Source organism: Antechinus flavipes, chromosome 1 (genome assembly GCF_016432865.1).
Source record: "Antechinus flavipes isolate AdamAnt ecotype Samford, QLD, Australia chromosome 1, AdamAnt_v2, whole genome shotgun sequence".
NCBI lineage: Eukaryota > Metazoa > Chordata > Mammalia > Dasyuromorphia > Dasyuridae > Antechinus > Antechinus flavipes.
The window spans coordinates 414,132,506-414,155,224 of NC_067398.1; the positions used below are offsets into that span (position 1 = coordinate 414,132,506).

Below are 22,719 nucleotides of genomic sequence, written 5' to 3' on the forward strand. Positions count from 1 at the left end.
ATTCCAAGTTCTTTTGCCTTTTGGAATATCTGATTCCAGGCCCTTCGATCCTTTAATGTTGAGGCAGCCAGATCTTGCGTGACCCTTATTGTGGCACCTCGGTATTTGAACTGTTTTTTCCTGGCTGCTTGTAAAATTTTTTCTTTAGTCAGAAAATTCTGAAGTTTGGCCACAATATTCCTCGGAGTCTTTATATTAGGATCTTTTTCAGAAGGTGTTCGATGAATTCTTTCAATGCCTATTTTCCCTTCTGGTTCTATTATTTCTGGGCAGTTCTCTTTGATGATTTCCTGTAAAATAGTATCTAGGCTCTTTTTTTCATCATAATTTTCTGGTAGTCCAATGATCCTCAGGTTATCTCTCCTAGATCTATTTTCCAGGTCTGTTGTTTTTCCAAGTAAATATTTGACATTTTTTTCCAATCTTTCATTTTTTTGGTTTTGCTGGACTGATTCTTGATCTCTCAATGAATCAGTCATTTCTATTTGTTCAGTTCTGATTTTTAGTGAGTTATTTTCTGCATTAGCTTTTTTTACTTCTTTTTGTATATGTCTAATTGAGTTGTTTTGCTCTATGGAATTTTTTTCCATTTCACTATTTTTTTTTTTTTTTAGTGAGTTATTTTCTTTTTCCAATTTGCAAATTCTGTTTCCCTGCACTTCTTTGGAGTTTTTTATCTTTTCCAATTCACATTTTAGGAAGTTGTTGCTCTCTTGCATAGCTTCTCTTTCCTTTCCCCATTTCTCTTCTAGTTCTCTTTTAAGGTTTTTAATAGTCTCTTCTAGGAGAGCCTTTTGTACTGGAGACCAATAATTGTCTGGAGACTGTCTGCTATTAGTCTCTTCAGGGTTGAAAAGCTGTTCTCTTTCTGTGTAGAAACTATCAATCGTTCTTTTGATTTTTTTTTACTCATTTTGTTAAAGCCTGTAAGGTCTGCCTTCAGAGCCAGGAGGTTACCAGCTTCCTCTGCAGAGCAGTGAAAGGTATATGGATGGGTGGCTGTCCTGCCAGCCGGCTACAAAAAGCAGCGAGGTACTGAAATGCTCTGGGAAAGAGTTCCCCACCTGAAAGTAACTCAGGCCCGCAGGGCTGGGCTGGGAAAGTGCCCTGCAAAGAACCCCTGCTGTGTGAGATAACGACTGCCCTGGGGCTAGAAGCTGAACGGTGAGAGTTTCACTACCCCAAGCCAAAGCCTGCCCCAGGGGCTGTGAGTATTAGCAGCTGGGCAGTGAATGGATTTGCAGGGACTGGAAGTGTCTGCCCTGAAGCACAGTCAGCTGGGAAGGTTCTATTGCTCCAGAATGAGCCCCCCACTCTGCTGATCAGAGGCTGCCCAGGCTGTGCCCCCTGCTGTGCAGATTTGTAACTGCCCCCTCAAAAGCCCCGCACTGCAGCATGTGGCCACAGGGCTGCGGTAAAGTCTACCTGAGTCACTTCCGGGTTTGAGGAGTTACAGCCAGATCTCGTTAGGTTCTGGCGTTTTTTAGAGGACCGTTTGTTTCAGGCATTAATTTCTCTACCAGTTTATTGCTTTGTAATCAAGGCAGAGCAGTTAGCCTATAGCAGAGTTATCTCTATAACTTCTCTAGCCACAGAGATCACCCCCACCCCTGGTCTGCTCAGGATGCTAGCCTCTCGCTGCCTGTGCTAGTCTGTTCCTGGCCCCTCAGGACAAACCTTTCCTGGTGAGCTTCCGGATCGGCTGGTAAGTTGTAGTGCTTCTTATCTTCATGAATTTAAGCAGTGAAGAGTTATTTTTGAGGCTGGATTAAACAGTTGGTTATGAGGGTAATGAGAGGAGTTTAGAGAGTCGTGTGTGCCTGCTCCGCCATCTTGGCTCCGCCCCCTCAGAAGAATAAAAATATTCTTAAAAGATAGTTTTAAATTAATGAACAGCTTAGGATACTAATAAACTCCTTTATTTGTTAGTGTCCATGTAAACATGTGTCAGAGGTAGAGTCTGGAACCTAGTTCATTTTAAAACTTTGGATAAATTAGTTGTACCAAACTGCCATCCATGTGAACCTAATAAATGTAAATATGAATGACATAGATCTGAACTCTTGAACTAAATTTCTCCTTTGGTTATAACCTCAAATAAGAAAGCTTTCTCTCTATATATAACTTAAAATGTGTTTTATCTAAGTGTTTTCCTAAATTTAGTTAATTACAATGATATAAACAGTTTTATAATCTCCATAATGCTGTGCAACCTTCTGCTTTCAATACCAAATCGGACATATTGTTGTTAATTTCATACAATGGAAATTATATTTATAATACTCTATTTCCATCAACAAAACCAAATCAAAATATGTCCATGAATTGATTTACTCTAAAATCTTCCTAGAACTGAGTGGCTTTCTTAAATTTTTTTGAAAATAGGTAATGAATAAGGTTAAGGCATACATATGAACAGTCTTTTTCTTTAAAATTTAATTTTTTCTTCTACTTGGAAGGTATGATGGATGATGATAATAATAGATGGGGTTTGAAGAGTTCAGGTGTAAAATATTACGTGGAAACAGCAATAGGAATGTCCTAGGATGTATCTTCTTTTCATTATATAACAGCCTAACAATGTCCTAGGATGTATCTTCTTTTCATTATATAACCTCCTGGCCTTGTTGAGAAGAAAATGATTAACATATTGTTGGTGGCATATGTAAACAGAATAGAAAAATATAATGTCTCTAGACATATAGTTATTTGGGAATTCTAATAATTTTCAAAAAAGAAAATTAATTTTAAAATTCTCATTATGCTATCGATAAGAGTGATTTCAAAAATTAAAAGGAAATAATTCTAAGACATTTATATATTCTTTTGTGCCAAATTCTGTATATGTTACTTTGAGTAGTGCAATTAATATTTTTAGAATTAATTGACTAGACTTTCTCATGTGAAACTACCATCTTATGCATTTCCTTAAAATCACAGTTATAACAACATTATTATCTTCATCAAGAATATATTTATCTCTCTGTGTAAAAGTTACAGTGCTATAAAGGAAGAAGTATCTCTTAATAATTCTTTTAAGCATATGCTTATTAGAAATTTTCTTAGAGAAAATGAAATAAAACTTATCTCACTTAAAAGCTATCTAAACTTTTGAAAAGGTAAGGAAAACTGTAGTATTGTCAGCTTGACTTTAATTCCTGGTATAAATCCAGAACATAATGTTCAAATGAGTTTTACTAAACAGATAGAAAAGAAAACAGTTATCACAAAATGCAAGTTTAACTTTATCAAGAAGAGGTCATGCCAGAGTGACCTTATTTCCCATTTTTGACAGATTTACTAGACTATATAAGGGGATTGACATAATTGTATTTCATAAAGAAATTTAACAAAGTTGTCCATGCTTTTCTTGGAAAAAGATGAGGAGATAGAAATTAGGTGATAGTGTCACATGGATTTTGAAATGGTCAAGTTATTGGATCAGAGCAAACTTGTATTAAGACTTTTGGTGAATGATCCCAAGGTATGTACTTTGTACAATAATTTAAATATTTGTATTAATGGCTTCAATAATTTTAAGATTACATAAAGGTAGGAGGATAGTTAATATGCTGAATGACAAAGTCAGTTAAGAACCAAAATGTTGTGGACAGTTTAAAATAACAGGAAGATTTGCTTTAAAGGAAAATGAATAGACAAAAAAAAATGTCATAAACCTAAGTTCAAAAATATTACATTAACAAATATAATAAATACTATGGGTGACTAGATAGTAATTCATTAAAAGAATTCAGGGTTTTCTGTGAACTCCCAGGTTAAAACAAATCAAACATGAGCAATACCTAATTTAGCTATGTTATAATGAAACTTACTTTTGAGGTATAAGTTGAAGAGATAGTATCTGATTTTCCATCTAACTCTAAAATTGTATAATTCTAACACAGTATGATATTCCTGATATGCCATTTTAAAGAGCTAACATTATATTAGTTTACTTTTAAAAAGAATAATATCAAGAGAAAGGCATTAACCCTATTCAAAGAAAAGTATGAAAAACATAATAACCATTAGTATGAATAAATTAATTATTATGATTTACCATGTATAGCCATTTCTAGACCAAATCATCCATTTCTAGACCAAATCATTTCTCTGTTCTGAAATGTTTCACTATTCTGAACTTTACTAGTACTGTCCAGGAACTTTCCCATTCCCTCAGGTTTGCAAATTCAGTGTTACTCTATTCCATTTTCATATTCACTGCACATCTACTCTGTTATCTAGCACTGTTTTTATTTTCACAATTTCTTTCATGTAAATATTGTTCTTTATCCTCAGACAGCCAACACACTGGTACATGATATCAACATGTCCCACCTAGACTACTGCTATAGTCATCTGGTTGGTCTCCTTGTCTCAACCCTCCTCACTCTAATCCTATCTCAACTCAGCTATCCAATTAATCTTTCAAACATATAAATATTACCAATTCACCCCTGTATTTAATTATTCCAGTAACTTTTTAGTGTTTTTAAGAACAAATACAAAGTACTCTCTTTGGCATTTAAAAGTTTCTCTTATTTATATGTTTTAAAAAAAATATTATCCCACTTATGTATGCTATTATTTAAATAAACCAACTGTCTTGGTGTTCCTTTTACTGGCCAAAGTTTGCTTTTTCACTCGCTGTTTTCCCAGACCAGTTTTTCTTCCTCCCCTAATATAATTGGTTTCTTTCCAGCCTCTGTGAACCTTTATTTGTCCTTTTGTCTTTCATCATATGCTAAGTGCTTATCAGAAATATATAGTAAGCTCTTGATAATTGTGTGTTGACTCTGGCTTTACTCATTATTCTTGTGACTTCTCAAATAAAAATACTCTTCTCTAGCCAACACTTTTTTTCTGTATATTGTGTTGTATTTTGGAGTATGACTTCTTGAAGACAGGAAATATCTTGCTCTTTTATATTTAAAGGCCAAAGGCTTAGACTGACATGTATAAGGGATTACATTTGTTTATTGATCTACACCTAACACTATACCAAAAGAATGTCAAAAAGGATTCATGATTTAGACTTTATAAAGGGTGATACTATAAGCAAATTAGGATAACAAGTGATAGTCTACCTCTTAGATCTGTGGGGAATGAAGGCATTTGTGACCAAAGAAGAATTAAGAACATTATAAAATGAAAAATGGATAATTTTATTTTATTAAATTAAAAAGTTTTTTTTTAAATCAAACAAAGCCAATGCAGCCAAGATTAGAAGGGAAGAATAAAAATGGGAGGGGGAAATTTATATATAAAGGTCCTAATAAATGTCTCATTTCTAAAATATATAGATAATTTACCCAAATTTATGAGAATTCAAGCCATTTTCCAATTGATAAATGGTCAAATGGTATTAACAAACAATTTTCAGTTGAAGAAATTAAAGTCATTTCTAGTTATATAAAAATGCTTTAAATTACAACTGAGTAAAGTACCACTGCATACCTCTCAGACTGGCTAAAATGGCAGGAAAAGATAATGATAAATGTTGGAGAGGATGTGGAAAAATTAGGACACTGATAGATTGTTAGTCTAATTGTGAACTGATTCAACCATTGTGAAGAATAATTTGCAACTATGTCCAAAGGACTATCAAACTGTACATACCCTTTGATCCAGTAGTGCTTGTAATGTGCCTGTATCTCAAAGAGATTATAAAAAAGTGAAAAGGACCTATATGTGCAAAAATGTCTGTGGCAGTCCTTTTTGTAGTGGCAAAAAATTGGAAACTGAGTAGATGCCCGTCAGTTGGATAATGGCTGTGTAAGTTATGGTATATGGATGTTTTAGTATGTTATTATTCTATAAGAAAAGATCAACAGGAAGATTTCAGAGTGACTTGGAAAGATTTACATGAATTGATGCTAAGTGAAATGAGCACAACCAGGAGATCATTATACATAATACAAGATTATACAATGATTAGTTCTAGCTCTGATCTATGTGACTCTCTTCAACAATGAGACGATTCAGGTCAGTTCCAGTGGTCTTACGATGTTGAAAGCCATCTTCACCCAGAGAGAAGACTATGGGAATTGACTATGGATCACAACCTATTATTTTCACTTTTTTTGTTGTTTCCTTACATTTTGTTTATTTCTCTTTTTTTTTCCTTTTTGATTTGATTTTTCTTGTGTAGCATGACAAATATGGAAATATGTATACAAGAATTACATATGTTTAACATATATTGGATCATTTGCTGTTCAGAAGAGCAATGGGGGAAGGAGGGAGAAAAAATTGGAATACAAGCTTTTGCAAGTGCAAAAATTGAAAATTATTTTTGCATGCATTTTAAAATAAGAAGATATTTATTTTTTTCATTCATTAATGTGAATTAGATATTAATGTATTTAGTTTGGGTGAAGAAAGCAATCTAGGAGCAAATGGGAAAAATTAAACAGTATCTGTTTATTCTTCAAATATAGAAAAAGATATAACTCTAAAGAAATGCAAATAGAGAATAAACTGCCTTGAGATACAATAGAATTCTTCAAATATATATTTAGTGATCACTCACTGAGGCAGTTGTAGAAGAGATACTTAGACTCTGAGATTCTTAACAAATATGAAACTTTAAAACTTAAATGAACATAGATATTTATGACTAATTTAAATTCAATATGATTTGGTACAAAATACAGTATATAACATAAAACAGATACCACTGACTCATGATAGCCTTGAAAATATATCCATTCTTACTATTTGAAATTCTAAAATTAAAAGGAGAAATTAATAATATTGAAAGTAAAAAAAAAAAAAACTATTATATTAATAAATAAACCCAAGAGTTGGTTTTATGAAAAAGCCAATAAAATAAATAAACCTTTTTAAAATCTGATTAGAAAAAAGAAAAAGGAAAATCAAATTGTTAATCTTACAAATGAAAAGGAAGAACTTAATAAAAAGAAATTAGAGCAATAATGAGTTACTTTGCCCAACTTTATGCCAATAAATTTGATAACCTAAGTGAAATGGATAACTATCTCCAAAAATATAGGTTTCCCAGATTAACAGAGGAGGAAATAAATTGCTTAAATAGTCCTATTTCAGAAAAAAAAAATAGGACAAGCTATTAATCAATTCCCTAAGAAAAAATACCCAGGACCAGATGGATTTACATGTGAATTCTATCAAACATTTAAAGAACAATTAGCCTCAATGCTATATAAATTATTTGAAAAAAAAAAAAAAGGGAATGAAGGAGTCCTACCAAATTCCTTTTATAATATAGACATGGTGCTGATACCTAAACCAGGTAGGTTGAAAACAGAGAAAGGAATTATACACCAAATCTCTCTTATGAATATTGATGCTAAAATCTTAAATAAGATATTAGCAAAAAGACTACAGAAAATCATCCCCAGGATAATATACCATGACCAAGTAGGATTTATATCAGGAATGCAGGGCTGGTTAATATTAGGAAACTATTAGGAAATATTAGGAAAACTATCAGTATAATTGGCCATATTAATAACCAAATTAACAAAAACATGATCATATCAATAGAAGCAGAAAAAGGATTTGATAAAATCTAAAATCAATTCCTATTAAAAATACTTAAGAGTATAGGAATAAATGGACTTTTCCTTAAAATAATCAGTAGCATGTATTTAAAACCATCAGTAAGCATCATATGTAATGGGGATAAACTGGACCATTCGCAATAATATCAGGAGTGAAACAAGGTTGCCCTTTATCACCATTACTATTCAATTTTGTATTAGTAAGGCTAGTTTTGGCAATAAGAGTTGAGAAAGAGATAAAAGGAATTACAGTAGGTAATGAGGAAACCGAATTATCACTCTTTGCTGATGATATGATGGTATACTTAGAGAACCCCAGATATTCTACTAAAAAACTATTAGAAATAATCCACACCTTTAGCAAAGTTGCAGGATACAAAATAATCCTACATAAGTCATCAGCATTTTTATGTATCACTAACAAAATCCAACAATTAGAGTTACACAGAGAAATTCCATTTAAAGTAACTACTGATAGTATAAAATATTTAGGAATCTATCTGCCAAGGGAAAATCAGGACTTATATGATCAAAACTACAAAACACTTTCCACACAAATAAAGTCAGATCTAATCAATTGGAAAAATATTAAATGTTCTTGGATAGGGCTAGCAAATATAATAAACATGACAAGGAAGAAGAGGAAGAAAGTATGACAATACTACCTAAACTAATCTATTTATTTAGTGCTATAACAATCAGACAACCAAAAAACTATTTTAATGATCTAGAAAAAATAACAAATTTCATATGGAAAAACACAAGGTCAAAAATTTCAAGAGAATTAATGAAAAAAAAATCAAATGAAGGTGACCTAGCTGTACTAAATCTAAAATTATAAAGCAGCAATTACCAAAACCATTTGGTATTGGCTAAGAAATAGACTAGTTATTCAGTGGAATCGGTTAGGTTCAAAGGACAAAACAGTCAATAACTTTAATAATCTAGTGTTTAACAGACCCAAAGACTTCAGCTTTTAGGATAATAACTCATTGATAAAAATTGCTGGGAAAATTGGAAATTAATATGGCAGAAACTAGGCATTGATCCACACTTAACACCATACACCAAGATAAGGTCAAAATGGGTTCATGACCTAGGCATAAAGAAAGAGATTATAAACCAATTAGAGGAACATAGGGTAATTTACCTCTCAGACCTGTGGAAGAGGAAGGAATTTATGACCAAAGAAGAACTAGAGATCATTATTAATCACAACATAGAAAATTTTGATTATATTGAATTGAAAAGTTTTTGTACAAACAAAACTAAGGCAGGCAAGACTAGAATGGAAGCAATAAACTGGGAAAACATTTTTACATTTAAAGGTTCTGATAAAAGCCTCATTTCTAAAATATATAGAGACTCTAATTTATAAGACATCAAGCCATTCTCCAATTGAAAAATGGTCAAAGGATATGAACACACAATTCTCAGATGAAGAAATTGAAACTATTTCTAGCCATATGGAAAGATGGTCCAAGTCATTATTAATCAGAGAAATGCAAATTAAGACAACTCTGAGATACCACTACATATCTGTCAGATTGGCTAGAATGATAGGGAAAGATAATGTGGAATGGAGGGAATGTGGGAAAACAGGGACACTAATACATTGTTGGTGGAATTGTGGACACATGCAGCCATTCTGGAAAGCAATTTGGAATTATGCTCAAAAAGTTATCAAACTGTGCATACCCTTTCATTGAGCACTGTTTCTACTGGGCTTATATCCCAAAGAAATATTAAAGAAGGGAAAGGGACCTTTATGTGCCAAAATGTTTGTGGCAGATGTCTTTGTAGGCCAGAAACTGGAAACTGAGTCAATGTCCATCAATTGGAGAATGGCTGAATAAATTGTGGTATATGAATATTATGGAATATTATTGTTCTGTAAGAAATGACCAGCAGGATGATTTCAGAAAGGCCTGGAGAGACTTACATGAACTCATGCTGAGTGAAATGAGCAACAACAATAATACATGATGATTAATTCTGATGGATATGGCCCTCTTCAACAATGAGATGAACCAAATCAGTTCCAATAGAACAGTAATGAATTGAACCAGCTACACCCAGTGAAAGAACTCTGGGAGATGACTGTGAACCACTACATAGAATTCCCAATTCCTCTATTTTTGTCTGCCTGCATTTTTGATCACGATCCGATTCTTTTTGTACAGCAAAATAACTGTATGGACATGTATACATATATTGTATTTAACTTATACTTCATCATATTTAACATGTATTGGTCAACCTGCCATCTTGGCGGGGGGAAGTAGGTGAAAGGAGGGGAAAAGTTGGTTTGGCAATTGTTAAAGCTGAAAATTACCCATGTATATATCTTGTAAATAAAAAGCTATAATAAAAAAGAAAAAAAAAGAAAATATATCCATTCTTAAAGAAACAAAACGCCCTAAAATAGCTGTGATACTTTAATTTCTAAGTAAAATTTCTTAATTTCAGAATATGTAACATTTTCTTGGTTAGAAATTATGAAATTAACATTTCTGATACAGTTGAGATAGTAGTCATCACTTCAGTTATGGAAATGAGAGCAGAAAAATCAATTAAATGAGATTTATTTGAGTGCTTTACATTTTTTCAATAATTGTAAGAATATTTACAATTAGTGGATTAGTGTAGAAAACTGCCTAACCTCATAAGGGAGAAAGCTTGAGCACCTGCATGAAATTGAATGATAAAGAACAGTGATAATAGTGTCACTTTATATAATGTGATCTATCACACTTTGAACACAGACTTAGATTTTATATCTTTAATTTGTAAGATATGGCATATGTTCAGAGAAGCCTCTGGTATGAGAGGTGCTGAGTTGTTGTTAGGGCTGTTTTTAAGATTTGATGTCACTTGATGCATCCAACTTCCATCTGTGGCTCAAGAAACTGTAGCAAGCACAGTGATCACATCCCAGCAAATTATTTTTTCAGATAGGCTATACCAGGTTGAGAATAACTGAAGGATCTCAGATATGTCAGTGATATAATGGGCTGTATAACTCAAAGCATGTGAAGACTTACTCTGGGAAAAAGGACAGATGAGAATCATTTGTTCCAAGAGTCATGAAGTCAGCTGATATAGGAGTTGTCAAGCACCTAGAGCTTACTTAGACTTTGAAGACACCAGTCATCTACTGCATCTCAAGCTATTTCTAGTCATTCTGACTCTGCTCTTCCACTTGTTTTTTGCAAGAATTTTGCATGAATTTGCATGAGTTGCATGACATCACATCCCATTTTACCATTTCTACCTATATCAAAGTCCCTTTTACTGTAAGTGATGGTTCTACACATGATTGTTGTGGACTGATGGAGACATTATGTTTTCTTATTATTAGAACAAAATTATTACATTACTGGCAATATCTTTGCCAGAGTCCTCCTTAATAAGCTTACCCTACACCTGGAAAATGGTCCTCTTTCTGAAAGTGTGATTTCAGAAGGGGCCAAGGGACAATTCATATAGTGTTTCCTGCTCAATAACTCCAGGAAAAATGCAAGTTACAGAGATTTGTATATGACATTTGTGGATCTTACAAAGGCCTTTGATATTGTCTGTTATGAAAGCTTAAGGAAAAATATGTCACAATTTGGTTGCTTAAAGTTCATCAAAATAATGTCAATTTCATGATAGCATGCTTGCCTATTTTCTGAACAATGGATAATTTTATGGAACGTTCCCAGTCACCAATGGAGTAAAAAAAAAATTGCTTGCTTTCATGATTCTTAGCATATTCTTTTCAGCCATGCTTTCAAATGCTTCCAATGAAAACAAATAATAATCAAAGTTATCCATAGCAGGATGGTAAATTTTTTAACCTGAAAAGACTACAAGCCAAAAGTAAAGTCGAGGGAGTGTTTGTGCATGATTTTTGTTCACAGATAATTCTGAACTCAATACTGCCTCTGAAGTTGAGATACAACAAAATATGGATCAATTCTCTGCTGCCAAAAACCTATGGTGCATTCCAATTACTTAGTGCTGATGAAGGAATATTTATTAATAATAAGGATATGATCCTAGTGTGATGAGCTGCACACTTCTATAATGTTCTTAACAAACCATCATCAATCAATTCTGCAGCCATTGACTGCTTAACTCAGGTTGAAATCAATTCCTCCTTAGTTAAAGTTTACTAAAGAAGATATTATAAATGTCATTAGACTCTTTACATGCAATAAAGCACCTGTTACTGATTCTATTGTTGAGGTTTACAAAGTAGGGAATCAATTGCTTATACAATAGCTAGCTGAAATGTTCCAGTTTATATTGCAATTCCCTCAGTATTATGTTATAATCATTTATATGTTATCCATCAGAAGTTCAATGATACCTCTACTGTCCATCTCAATAAAGGTAAAGGGAATAGACTGCCCCGTGTCAATCTCAGGGAGATTACTTTCTCTTAATCACTGCTGGCAAGATTCCTGCCATAGTTGTCCTTAGCAAGCTGATCCTTCACCTGATATATCTGAGAATCAGTGTGACTTTGGACCTTTAGAAAGGTTTGATGAGCAGTGTATATAGTATTTGCTACATATCAATTCCTGGAGAAATGGCAAAAGCAGAATAGTGATCTATACATAATTTTTGTAGATCTGGTAAGGTTTTAGAAACTCTCAGTCATAAGGGCTTATGGAAAAGTATGCCAAAATTACATTATCTGGAAAAGTTTGCCAGTATTGTATGTTAGTTTCATGACAGTATAATTAACCCAGGTTTGGGACGATAGCGCTCTTGAACTTTCTCCATCACCAATGGAAGGAAATAAAGCTGTATGTCACTACCATGCTTTTTAGTATGATGTTTTCAGCTATGTTTTTAAACACCTTCAATGAGGATAAACATGGTGTCAAGATTAGCTACCACACTGATGATAAATACAGCTTGAAAAGGCTACAAGCCAAGACTAAAGAGCTGGGGAAGTTGGTGCATGTAGTGTTTTGGTTGGTTTTCTGGAGGTCCTTGGATTAGTTTTTGCTTCTGCTGAGTAATCACGACGAGAATAGCCAGGTGTTAAAATCCAAAAGTTTTTATTATCTCCTTCACAATTTAGTTTCCTTGCCTGAAGCCCAGGCTAGCTTTATTGAGGTCCTCCAGTCTCTGCCTTGAAGTTTGTCTCAGTCTGAGAGTTTGCGCTCCAGCTATCAGTCTTCTGTCTTCTCTGGCTCTGTCTCAGAGATCTTTCAAAATCTGTCCAAGGTTCAGATGGGCCTTGGTGTCAGTGGAGAAATGGAAGACAGGCTTGCCATCATGGTGTTGTGAGATGGAGTAACTCTCTCTTATTGGCTCCAAGGCTTGAGCTCCTACCTCTCGTCTTCTGTCTTCTCTGAGTTTGACTCTGGCTGAGTTTGTCCCAGTTTATATGCTCTATTATAATTAGCTCATTTACAGTATATTGAGTATAAACCAACCATTATATAACTAGGGAACCATTATTTGTTGTGAGATTAAATCAATCATACTGAACTAGAGAACTATTAATCACATGCTAAACTAGATAACCATTGTATCATCAATTCCACTTAATTAGCACCTTGTAAGAATCCTTGTTTCAAGTACAGAATTCTGGCCCATTACAGGTACATGATTTGCAGAGGATTGTGTACCCAGTGCAGCCTCTAAAGCTGAGATATAACAAAGTATGGATTGACTCTCTGCTGCTTATGTTAATGTTGGCCTAATACCCAGAAAACACAAGTGCTCTTTTAGCTAGCACTATACTATCCATATGTGGACCCATTGGTTACAGCAAATAGGGAAGATTTTTATCACTTAGCTTGGCAATATGCTCTCCATGAATAGGTAATGCTAATAAGGGATACATGCATTGTCAGAAAGGATTAGCATGGATAGAGCCATGATGGAAGAGAGGAAATGTGGCTTTCTGTGACTTCCTCTGATCTTCTCTCAAACCAACAACAGATTAAACTTCTAAACTGGTTTTTGGAGTTAAAAAACCCACAAATATTTGGAGTACAACACATTTCCAGAACAAGATTTCCATGGAAGAACTTTAGAACAGGTTTGTTTCATATGGGCAGGGGAACACTCTGCCGAGCCCAGACCATAGCACAAGAAGACAGGGATAAGGAGCTGGACTGGGGAGTCAGAGCATTGGAGCTTCCATGTATCTGGGAATATTCTGTGAGCCTCATAGGCTATATTGTTTTGGTTGCAAACTGGTGATTTGGCAGATTTGCTAAAAAAGGCAAATTGTAAATCATGGAGCCTCAGAAGAATGAGGGACCTAGTCACAATTACCCAACACCACATCAATCAGCAGAACCGTGCCAGGGCAAACTAAAGTAGCTGTCTCTCCTTTTCATTTAGAACATACCTCAAGTTTTAAAAATGAACAACAAAAAAAGAACTGTCACCATAGACAGTTTTTAGAAAGAGAGAGAAAAGATCTCAAATCCTGAGGTTCTTAAAGACAAATTAATTCCACATGAACAATAAAGGGAGATATGACCTGATCCCCATTTCACAAGACTTTCTTGTAATATTTCATAAAGGATCTTAAAAGAGAGTTACAAAAGAAAGGAAATGAGATCTTTGTAAGAAGGAATATATAAAAAAGTATATGTAATATATATAATATATATATAATATATAATATAATATATTATATATAAAAATATATAAAAAATATATAAAAAAGAGCATATAACTCTTTTTAAAATAAACTTGAAGAAATGGAAAAATCATGTAACTCCTTACAAAATAGATACCAATTCTTTGAAAAACAAAAGTTGTGAAATGAGAAAAAAATGCAATTAACAAAACAATTCAATTGGCCAAATACAAAAGTAGCTTAAAAAGGTAACTGGAAAAATTAATGCACTAAAAATTAGAACTGAATAAATGGAAGTGAATGATTCAATACAATTTCAAGAATCAGTTAAACAAAAACAAAAAGATGAAAAAATAGGAAAAATAAATAAATACCTCCCAGGAAAAATAATTGATTTGGAAAATAGGTCTAGGAGAGGCAATCTAAAGATTATTGGACTTTCTAAAAGTCATAATGAAAAAAAAAAAAAGAAGAACCTAGAGCTGGTCATCAGAAGCAAAATGCTGGGGAGGAGGTAAGGAGGAAAGGAAAGAAAAAAAGCATAACTTAGGGCAAATAAGATGGCAGGAAATACAGAATTAGACATTTTAACTGTGAATGTGAATCCCAAGTGAAGATACAAGGTAGGTCAACTGGCAATTGGCCAGGATGCAGTGGCCTCAAATCAAAGATCTCATGTATGATATACACATAAAGCAATAGCTAGAATAACATAAAATATATATCATATTTACATATACTATGTTATGGATGTTATATAGATACTCTATGGTATTATATATATAATATTTCATTCCACATTATTTACTTTGTATAGTACATTAAAAATTATTGTGTAATTTATCAAATGTAATGTATTCGCTAGTATTTTATATCATACATTCAATAGTGTACAAACACCAATATGTACAATACTATGGAAAGTATACATCTATTATGCTAAGATACATAAGAAGAGATATATTTTAATATAACATAGTGAAATTATATATTATATCCTTTCTTCTAGAGACTATATTGTAGAGTATGCTATACTAAGTATAGTAGATATGTATATGTACATATACATATGTACATACCCCCACTCAATACACATACTCACACACACACACACACACACATATAGTATTATATAAGGTACTATATACCTAATATATTCTAAATGATATAATATATAGGACAGTTTATAACTATATTATATAACATATATTGCATATATGTATACAATACAGTATATATCATATGCTTTAAAGTACAATATTATGCATTATATAATGCTGTAGTGTGCTCCATACTAGTACATAGTATATTATAGATAGATAGATAGATAGATATAGATATGTGTGTGTATACATATATAATATATATAGTATTAAACAATGCTACAAACTTTATCCTCCATTCTTATACAATGCTATACTACATAATATATAACTTATTATTCTATATCACATATTATATCATACTTTATAGCATTTGAAGCATATATCATATAGTATCTCTTTAAGTTATTCACTGTTGCACCCAATATAGTGGTTTTTCCAAATTAATATTTTAGTTTATCAAACATCATACACTTTTTTCTCCCTTCTCTCTCAGCTGAGAATCTGGCCTTGTATTTTAATTTTTAAAAAATTGCATCATTTTCTAAAACCTTTTTCCTTCTCCTCCTGCCTTAACTCAAATCATCAGAACCTGGGAGCCAAGATGGCAGAGAGCAGACACAATTTTCTGTAACCTCCTCTAAGTTTCTCTTAAACCAACAGCACATTAAGACTCTAAACAGGTTTTGCATGTCAAAGAATATACAAATATTTGGAGTACTATACATTTCTAAAAGAAGATACCTTGGAAGAAGTTTAGAATAGGTCTGATTTAATCAGGCAGAGGGAAAGACTGCCGAACCCAGATTGCAGCATAAGGAGACCAGGACAAGAAGCTGGAGTAGAGAGTCAGAATGTTGTAGTTTCCATACTGTGAATCTTCTGTAAGCCTCTAAGGCCACTCTGTTTTAGCTGTAATCATGTGGTTTGGCAGATTTGCCTTTTGTAAAAGATAAATTGTAAATCACTGAACTCTGGAAGAATGCTGGTTCTAAATGCCGTTGAGAGAGAGAGAGAGAGAGTGAGAGAGATAGCGAGAGAGAGAGAGAGAGAGAGAGAGAGAGAGAGAGAGAGAGAGAGAGAGAGAGAGAGAGAGAGAGAGAGAGAGAGAGAGAGAGAGAGAGAGAGAGGGAGAGAGAGAGAGAGAGAGAGAGGGAAGAGAAAATGAATCATTGTACTGGAGCTTTTGGAAGTGACAAGTTGTTAACTTCTCCCCACTTCCTTATTTTACTCTGGTGAGGATAATGATAATGCCTGTCTTTCCCAAAGCTCAAAGGAGAATGGGGCTCGACAACTGCAAATTATTTTATAAATTTAAAATGCTAATATTCCAATTAAAAAAGGAGATTAGGCATATATTTTAATGTTAAAAATATTTTAATCTTTAAGTCTGCCAAAATGTATCAAGTATATTTTATCTGATTTCTTTCCTTAGATTTTGAATCCTTCACTTGTCTAACAGTACAAAACAAGTGAGGTATGATATCCACTACTATATTAATTAGTCACAGAAGTGTCTACTGAACAACAGAAAAGGACGCTTTAATTAGACTAAAATTTTGACCTATTTTGTAATTATAAATTCGTAGAAAAATTATTGATATTTGTGGGTAGGAAAATAAATCACTCCAAAAAAAAAAAAAAAAAGCCTCCTGAAAAAGACAAAAAAAGTTTCTTGAAAAGCAAGCATTTTTTTTCACTTTCCTTTTTTTATTGTCTTTTTTATAGTTTTGTAATTAAGCTTTGTGTTTCAAAAATTATTATTATTCATCTGTTGGAAGAAACTAGAACATACTGAAAGGAGATCATAAATGCCTTAGTTTCCTAATTTAACTTAATTTCATCAAGCTCTTCCATAAAAAAGTATTAGACATGATATTCAAAATAATCTTTATATACTCTATCAGTCAGGGAATAAATATTTAAGTACTTAGTATTTGTTGAGATCATGATAATATTATATTTATATCATTATGTTTATTATATAAGCAAATACATTACTAAGCAATGTGCTAGAGATTAAGATATAAAAGTAGGAAAAATCCATCTCTGTCCTTAAGTATCTCATACTCTAATGAGAAATAAGAAATTGAATATGTACAAATAAGCTATATACATGTTCAATAGGGAATAATTAAAAGAAGGAAAACAACATTAAAATTAAAAGCATATAAGAAAGGCATCCTGGAAAAGATAGACTTGCAATTGGGTCTTAAAGGAAGTCAGTAGGCAAAGATGAGGACAGGCAATATTCCAGCTATGAAGCATCAGAAGAAAAAATGCCTGGACCCAAGATATGGAGTCTCTTGTTTATGAACAAAAGCAAAATCATTCTCACTAGATCAAAGGATACATTGTTGGGAGTAAAGTATAAAAACACTGGAATGGTTTGAGAGGGTCACATTAAAAGGGCTTTGAATGCTTAACAAAAGATTCTCTATTTGATCCTGGATGTGACTAGGAGACACTAAAGTTCACTGAGTAGTGCAATAACATGGTTAGACCTGTGCTTTAGGAAAATCACTTTTGTGTCTGAAAGATGCATTGTAATGGAAAGATACTTGAGGCAAATGAATATACCTGTGGGCTAATAGTTCAAAAATGGAGTAATGAAAGCCTGCATCAGAATTGTAGTGATATCAGAGAAGAGAAGACAATGGGTTTGAGAGAAAGGGTAATATCAGAAGGAAAAAGGGGATGACTTTGAAAAAGATTACAAAGATAAAATCAATAAGCATTCATACTAAATTTGATATGATTCAGTGAGAGATAGTGAGGAGTTGAGGATAACCTGAAGGACTGAGAGGATATTGTCCCCTTCATCAACAATGAAGGTAGTATGAGGAGAAGCTCAAGAGTAAATATAATGAATTCATTTTTAGACACATTAACTTTAATTTCAGGTGTTTATAAGGTATTCCTTTTCTTTTTGCTAAAACTAACATTTCTAGTATAATGATAAATAATAATGTTGATCATGGGGATCCTTGTATCACCCTTTATCTTTTTGGGAATGCAACCAGTTTCTCTCCATTACAAATAATGCTTCTTTTAGGTTTTAAATAGATATTGTTTATTATTTTAAGGAAAGCTCCCTTTATCCCTGTGCTTTCTAGTGCTTTTAAAGGAATGGGTACTGTATTTTGTCAATCAATTTTCTACAGCTATAAAAATTATCATATGATTTCTATTGATTTTGTTATTAATATGGTCAATTATTGTAATAGTTTTCCTAATACTGAATTAGAACTGCATTCTTGGTATAAACCCCACTAAGTCAGAGTCTATCATCCTTCTGATAAATTGTTGTAATGTCTTGGCTAATATTTTATTGAACATTTTTGTACCAATATTCATTAGGACGATTGGTTAATGATTTTCTTTCTCTGTTTTGGTTCTTCCTGGTTTAGGTATCAGTGCCATATTTGTGTCATAAAAGGAATTTGGCAATACTACTTCTCTACCTTCTTTTCCACACAGTTTGCATAGTATTGGAATTAATTTTTCTTTAAATGATTAGGATACAAATATAATCCACATCTTTGAAGAAATTATCTTTGAAATCATGCCATCCAAGCCTTCAGAACCAGATTGCTCCATTCCTTCTAGACAAAATTTGACATTGACTGGGATATGAGATATACTGATTTATTTATTGAAATGCTTAGAGAGCAGTTAGCCAGCCAAGTTCTGACCCCTTGTCATAATTGCACCTCTTCCATAAAGCTTTCCATTTCTTTTTTACCAACATGAAGTGCTCACTGTCCCACCCATCCTCAAGGACTGCTGGTTGTACATCTTAATGACCATAGACACACACACACACACAGTCTTCTTTTGGGGATTCCAGCCCAATTTGCCAAGCAAAATAGGAGGAAGAGGTATTTCTGAGTCATCGTGAAGCTTTTGTTTCCCAATGTCTATCAACTCAATTGTGTGACCTAGCTGTCTTATGTTTGCAGATGCAACTTCCATTATTCTCTTGATTTCATTTCTTTTCTCCATCCATGAAGAAACACTCTGGATTGCCACCCATTCTGCAAGTTTCTTTATGTTTTGATCCTGGTATTTATCAATATGATTAAAAAGTTCAGTGAGGATCAGCATTTTCTGACTCAATGAATGAGTTTGGAAACTCTGAGAAGAAAAGATTGTGTCCAAAGCTTGAAATCTGTAACTGTAACAAAGATCTGAAGGCACTGATATCTTACCCTAAGATTTCTGTCTCCACCCTCCAAGGAAAAGATTATAAAAGTCAAATCACAAGAACATGAAATTGCAAAATCAGAAAGGAAAAAAAAAATCCTTCCATCAAAATTACAGAAGCTTTAGGAAAGTGAAAGGAAGATTAACCTTTATGATTACTGATTTTTGGAATACTTGCTCTCTTGGAGAGGAAGAAGAGAAGGGAAGGAGGGAGGGAAATATGGAACTCAAAATCTTGTAAAAATGAATGTTGAAAACCCCTTTTTATATGCAACTGAAAAAAAATACTATTAAGTGGAAAAAATAACTGTTTTTTTCTCTTGAAAAGAAAATGTGCCACATATACTCAATGCTTTTATCATTAAATAAAACATAAGTGTGGGATTTACCAGGAAGAAATTTTAAAAATTAATATATCATGCAAAAACTCACTCTTCAAATGCAGGCAAATTCCTTCTCTTCAAGTCAATCTCTGACTGTAGCCTAGCACTAAGAAGTTAGATGACTTACAAAAAGCCATCCATTGTGTAAGAGGTTTGTTTGTATCTCTGACAACTACTGGTTAGGGGAAAAAGAAATCTTGTATTACATATGGCCTCAGAGGAATTTATTACTTTTTTGTAGAGGTAGAATGCTCTGACAAATATCTTCATTCTGGTGTGTATGGTGGTTTGGTGCCTGAAGCCATGTCAGATCTCATTGCTCTGATGGGCTGCTTGATGGACAAAAAGGGACACATTCTCATTCCTCGTATTAATAAAGCAGTGGCTCCTTTTACCAAAAAGGAATTTTTGCTGTATGAAAACATTGACTTTGATTTAGAGGAATATGCAAAAAATGTTGGAGCAATGACACTTCTACATGATTCAAAGGAAAAATCTTAATCTTAATGCACAGTTGAAGATACACATCCCTCTCATTCCATAGAATTGAAAGAGCCTTCTCTGGAACAGGATTAAAATTGTGATTCCTAGGAAAGTGACTGGCAAGTTCAAGATAAGATTAATGCCAAAAATGGTTCCTGAGGTTGTTGAAAAACTGGTTATAAATTACTTGAATGCAAAGTTTACTGAGTTGAAAAGCCCCAGCAAATTCAAGGTATATATGGACCATGGTGGAATTCCCTGGTGTTGAGCCAGACTTGATCAGAGAAGGAGATAGTATTCCTGTGACTTGACCTTCCAGGAAGCCACAGGTAAAAATGTAATGCTGCTGGCAATTGGATCTGCCAATGATGGTACTCATTCACAGAATGAAAAACTCAATAAGAATAACTACATAGAAGGGACCAAAATTCTGTGTGCATATCTATATAAGCTATCTCAACTGAATTGAGCCATGTTCCCCTCTTTGAAAAGTGATATCTAACTGGAAAGTTGGTTAATCTGGTAAATTGGGCCAGTTTTCATTAGGAAGCCTCTTATTTTTCTTTTTTTTTCCTTCCATGAAGACAAGCATGAAAAAGCTTTGAATATCTGCTACTACTATATACTGTACTCATTCCTCTTTTTTTTATAAAAATGGAACCACTTGGAGATACAAGACTATCAAATATTTATATCTGATTCCCAAAACATGAATTTACATGTTTTTATCTTAGCTGGGATGTTTCTGAATTTGCTGCAAAATCACTTCTTTTTTTTCAAATGAATATTTCATCAAAATCAAAATTTTAAACTTCTTTTGCATCATGGGACTTTTGAGTAGTCTGGTGAAAAAAAAATGAATGTTTTGTTTCCTATAGTCATAAATGATAAATTTATATTACAGGTTAGTCAAAAATAAGATTTTCTTTCCCATACAAAGTCACAGATCTTCTGAAATCTATTATTAAGTTCCAAGTTAAAAGTCCCCAATTTAAAAAAAAAAAAAGCAAATCTGCTCAAAAATGTTATTTAGTCAGTAGGCTATCATCAATAGGAGTTCTTATTTTGAAGAGTAGTTTGTTGTATACTTCTTCATTATTTATGTCATCTTTTTTTAAAACTGACTCAGTTTCTTTCTTTCTTTCTTTCTTTCTTTCTTTTTTTCTTTTTCTTTTTTTTTGGCTGAGGCAATTGGGGTTAAGTAACTTGCTCAGGGTCACTCAGTTAGGAAGTGTTAAGTGTCTGAGACTAGATTTGAACTCAGGTCCTCCTGACTTCAGGGTTAGTGCTGTAACCACTGCACTACCTAGCTGCCCCATGTATTTTTAAATAAGGACAATATTGCAGGTTATGAATGAAATCTATTTTGTTATTGTTTTTTAAATAAAAAAACAACTTTTATTTTTATTTATTATTTCAATAGGTTTCTTAGTTTCTATTTTATTAATTTCCCCTTTAAGTTTCAAAATTTCTAATTTTGAATTTTCTAGCTTTTTAGTAGCATGCCAAATTCATTGATACTTTTCTCTCTTTTATTCATGTAGCTGATTAGAGATATAAACTTTTCCCTAATAAATGCTTTGGCTTCAATCTATGGTATCTTGTCTAATTATTGTTATTTTGGATGCATAAATAGATTTTTTCTGTGAATTGTTGTTTGACCCACTCATTTTTAGAATTAGATTATTTAATTTCTAATTTAATTTATCTTTCCCTGCCCCTTTATTGAATCTAACTTTTATTGCACTGTGATCTGAAAAGGAAACAGTTATTATTTCTGTCTTTCTGTATTTGATTGTGAAATTTTTATCACCTAATACATAGTCAATTTTTTGTTTAGGTGCCATGTACTTCCAAGAAAAGGATGTATTCCTTTCTGTCTTTAATCAATTTTCTCATGAGATCTATATATCTAAGTTGTCAGATTTTATTAATCTCCCTAATTCCTTTCTTATTTATTTTGTGGGTAAATACTTTTGATCCTGAGAGGGGAAGGTTGAGATCTCTCACTCGTTTAGTTTCACTACCTATTTCTTTTTGTCACTGGCTTAAACCTTCTCTAGGAATTTGACTGCTCTACCATTTTGATAAATACACAGTTAATATCATTACCACTAAATTATTTATGGTAACCTTTATCAAGATGTACTTTCCTTATCTCTATAGATAATATGCATTTCTAATTTTACTTTATCTTACATCAGAATTGCCTACCCTTTCTTTTTTTATTTATTTGATGAGGCAATTGGAATTAAGTGACTTGTCCAGGGTCACACAGATAGAAAGTGTTAAGTATCTGAGGTCAGATTTGACATCAAGTCCTTCTGACATCAGAGCTGTTGCTCTATCCATTGTGCCACCTAGCTGCCCCTGCCAACCCTGGTTTCTTTATTTTAGCT

General features: G+C 33.0%; 1 pseudogene; it reads left to right on the plus strand.

The window, feature by feature from the left end:
- Window positions 1-12,371: 12,371 nt before the first annotated feature.
- LOC127546243 (cytosolic non-specific dipeptidase-like) lies at window positions 12,372-20,789 on the plus strand (annotated as a pseudogene).
- Window positions 20,790-22,719: the final 1,930 nt, after the last annotated feature.